Source organism: Mirounga leonina, unplaced genomic scaffold, assembly GCF_011800145.1.
Source record: "Mirounga leonina isolate KUSES-001 unplaced genomic scaffold, KU_Mleo_1.0 Mir_91, whole genome shotgun sequence".
In the NCBI taxonomy this organism is placed as follows: Eukaryota; Metazoa; Chordata; class Mammalia; order Carnivora; family Phocidae; genus Mirounga; species Mirounga leonina.
In genome coordinates, this window is record NW_023270839.1 from 31,599,140 (window position 1) to 31,603,387 (window position 4,248).

General features: G+C 39.3%; 1 protein-coding gene across 2 annotated transcripts in view; it reads left to right on the plus strand.

Moving 5' to 3' along the window:
- Positions 1-4,248, plus strand: part of TEX9 (testis expressed 9) — a 159,685-nt gene that overhangs the window by 50,987 nt on the left and 104,450 nt on the right. The gene's annotated exons all lie outside the window — the stretch shown is intronic.

The following is a 4,248-nucleotide window of genomic DNA, read 5'->3' on the forward strand; positions in this document are numbered from 1 at the left end:
CTTTCTTTCTTTCTTTCTTTCTTTCTTTCTTTCTTTCTTTCTTTCTTCTTCTTCTTCTTCTTCTTCTTCTTCTTCTTCTTCTTCTTCTTCTTCTTCTTCTTTCTTCTTCTTTCTTCTTCTTTTCTTCTTCTTCTTCTCTTTCTCCTCCTTCTCCTTCTTCTTCCTTCCTTCCTCTTTCCTTTTCTGCTCTGGATAGTTTCCAGTGTCCCATCCTCTATGTTGCTGATTCTTTCTTTGCATGGTCCAGTCTACCTTTGTACCTCTAGTGAATTCCTCAATTCATTTGTTTCATTTTTCAAATTTAGAATTTCGGTTTGTTGTTATTTTTATGTTTGATAGTTGCTATTTCTTTGTCAAACTGCCTATTTTGTTTAGGCATTGTTTTTCTAACTTTGATTAGTTGTTTGTTTTCTTGTATTTCACTAAACTTTCCTTTAGAGGATAATTCTGAATTATTTGCCTGTTAGCTGATATATTTCCATTTCTTTGGGTCAGTATTTGGAGCTTTAATAGTTTCCTTTGGTGTTTTCCCATTTATTTGATTTTTCATGATCCTTGATTCCTTATTTTGGCATCTGTGCTTTTAAAAAATGGGGCTGCTCTTCCAGATTTTACAGGTTTGCTTTGGTAGAAACAGTTCTTCACCAGTCAGCTCAGTTTGGGCTTCTGGGTATGTCTGCTGGTAATGTGTTTGGGTAGGTTGTCTAATATTACGGTATAATTTTTATGATCTAATTTTGGGTGAGGCAACTATTTGAGCTCTGAGAACAGGGATGGGGGGCTATGCCACTGGTAAGAACTGTTGGGTAAAACTGCTGTCTTGGTTCCCTGCCCAAGTGTGTCTGTAATGTGGGTTCTGCAGTTATCTGAATAATCCGGTCAGGCTAAGTAGATGATTGGGGCTGTGTACTATATTAAGTAATAGGTAAGGATATGAATTAGCTTCCCCACCCTGGCATGACAGCAGGCCAGGGCCCAGGACCCAGGGCCTGTATAGCTCATTGTTTGGGGTCTAAATCAGGCCAGAGTGTGTACTTTATTTCCTGGTCAGCTACCCTGAGCCTTGGTTATGAATTAATGCCCTCTGCCTGTGCATAGCATTTGAACTCTCCATGCCTGGTACTGGCTCTGTCCTAGGGGTAATCAGCTTTTCCTACCCAATTTTGGCCTAAGTGCTATTGGGCTAGACAGTTTCCATGAATTGTCACTAGCCCTTCTGCTTAGATGGGGCTAGAAAGTACTCTGCACAGTGGGTGGGGCTGTGACTCAGTATCTTGCCTGGATGTCACCAAAGTGGGCTCTAAAGCCAGCAAAATACCTCATCTGAGGATTCAAATCAAGATCTGCACTCCACTGAGTTCCCTGGTCAGAGTACACCCCCAAATTGGTTTTGCAGGTTAACAAAAGCACTGATTGGAATTACTACTTGGCCACTGCAGGTATGAACTCAGTCTGGCAGGATCCGTGTGCTAGCTGTTGCAAGCCCCTCCCTTCTTCTCTGTCACAATCAGATTCCGTTTGGCTAGGCCCCACAAATTCTCCTGCAGTCCACGTGGAGTGGGATTAGAGTAGGGGCTCCTGCAATGTTGGGTCACTGTTTGTCTCTCCTGGGTTCTCTTTTCCCACTGGAGGAACCAGAGGGTCAGGGGAGACCTCTCTGCATGGTGCTGCACTGGCCTGGGGGAGGGGCATGTGGTCAGTGTATTGGTACTTCTCTTACTCTTCTAGTGCAGTCTGTACAATGGGGTGCTTCAGCCTCATCCCCCGTTCTAGGATTCTCTCAGTGGTGTCTTGTTCTTGAGTAGTTGTTAGTTGCTCTTTTTGTGAGGGGGGGAAGTCAGGAATAACCTGTGTCACATTTTGGTGACATCCATTGTGTTAATTTTCTTTGACTACATTAAATTTTTTTTCTTTTTCTTTTGTTTTCAGAAATTTTCTGTGATGTTTAAGAATTATTTTCTTTATATTTATACTGCCTCATGTTCACTGAGCTTCTTGAAGCTGTAAATTTACTTCTTTCATCAAATTTAGGGAATTTTTTTTAAAAGATTTTATTTATTTATTTGAGAGAGAGAATGAGATAGAGAGAGAGAGCATGAGGGGGGAGGGTCAGAGGGAGAAGCAGACTCCCTGCTGATAGCAGGGAGCCCAATGTGGGACTCGATCCTGGGACTCCAGGATCATGACCTGAGCCGAAGGCAGTCGTTTAACCAACTGAGCCACCCAGGCGCCCCAAATTTAGGGAATTTTTAACCATTACTTCTTTACATATTTCTTCCGTCCCATTCTTTTTTTTTTTTTTCGTGATGTCTATTTATTCCCCACATGTTTTCTTGTCACCATGGCTAGCACTCAAGTTAGGACACATCTTGCCAGACATGGGAAGGACTGTGGGTGGCTGGCAGTGCCCATCTTCCTACTAGTTACCTACCACACACACGTACTGCCTCTACCTCGCAGACGGCCCGGACCACCAGGGAACCTCACACAGTCCAGATGCCAATGCTGGTCCCATTCTAAATCTCCTCTTCCTCTGTGACTTCAATAACTTACATATCACATATATTAGAATGACTAATATTATCCTACAGGGCACTTGAATCTCTGTTTATATTTTTAATATTTTTCTCTTAATTGTTCAGTTTGAATCATTTCTAATGATTAATCTTTAAGTTCACTGATGTTCCTTTGTCATCTTTATTTTGCTATTCATTCCATCTAATGAATTTTTCAAAATTTCACTGACAGTAGTTAGGATAGCAACTTTAAATTCCTTGTTTGCTAATTCCTACATTTGGGTCATCTCAAGGTCAGTTACCATTGATGGCTTTTATTTTGAGAATAGGTCACATGTTCCTGTTTCTGCATATGTCAAGTAATTCTGGTTTGTACCTTGAACAATGTTAATACTAATGTTGTAGAGATTCTGGATATTATTATATTCCCCCCAAAGAGTTGCTTTAGAATGAAATTAAGTTGGTCAGACTCAAGCTGATAACTTTGTCTCTTGGGAAACACCTCAGATCTCACAGCCATTATTAGCTGAGCTGCTTGAAATCTTCCCATGCATGTGCAAATCATTGGTCAGCTAGAGCTTTGGGTATAATTTATACACAGAATTTTGCACTCTTCTCTGATGCTCTTTCAAGTTGTTCCAAACTGTTGTCTGGTTCTTTAGACCAGAAAGACTGTGGGTTTTCTATCAGAGTTTTAGCCACTTTGTGCTGTGTCAACCACAGCTTGCTCTTATGCTAAAAGCTATAATAATGGAAAGCTCACTCTATACCACTCCCTATACTCAAGTATAATTTTTCTTCCGTAAATTGTCTGGTGTTGGTCACCATCCAGTTCCTACAGGTGATTTTATTTATTGTATTCAGAGTTTATTGTTATCTGCAGAAGTGTTAGTCCAGTAGATTACTCAGCCATACCAGAATTTGAACTCCTTTCTTCTCTTTTTTACCAAAAGAACATCTGTTCATCAGTTAAGAATAGTTAAGACATTAGCTCCTCACAGAAAGCCTCTCTTGCTTTCCTCTCCTTCAGGGTGAAAGTTAGTTAGCTACGTAAGAGTTGATTAGGTGTCTCTCCTCTGGGCTTTCATAGTAACTTGTGTCAAATTTGCTTATAACACTTCTATTATAATGAAGTTACTTAGGTGTATATTTCTTTTTCAACTGACTATAAGAATTTGAGCTTAGGACCCTAATTTATTTATCTTTATATTCCTGTGTGTTGTACAAGATCTGGTGCATAGGCTAACTACTTTTCAAAAAGTCTGCATTAATAAGATATATTATGCATCTTATAGCACGGTGGGATACTACATAGATAAATAGATAGAGATAGAGATGTATACATATATACAGTTGACTCTTGAACAACATGGGGACTAGGGATGTCAACTCCCCACACAGTCTAAAATCTGCATGTAACTTCTGACTCCCCCCGCCAAACTTAGCTACTAATAGCCTACTATTGACTGGATGCCTTACTAACACGAATAGTCATTAAAACATATTTTGTATGTTATATGTATTATATATTGTGTTTTACGATAAAGTAAGCTAGAGAAAAGAGAATGTTATTAAGAAAATCATAAGGAAGTGAAAATACATTTACAATACTATACTCTGTGTGTGTGTATATACATATAAAATGGCTTATTGGTACAGAATATTCTGTTTTTCTTATCAGCTGTTCTATCTATCTATCTATCTATCTATCTATCTATCTATCTATCTATCT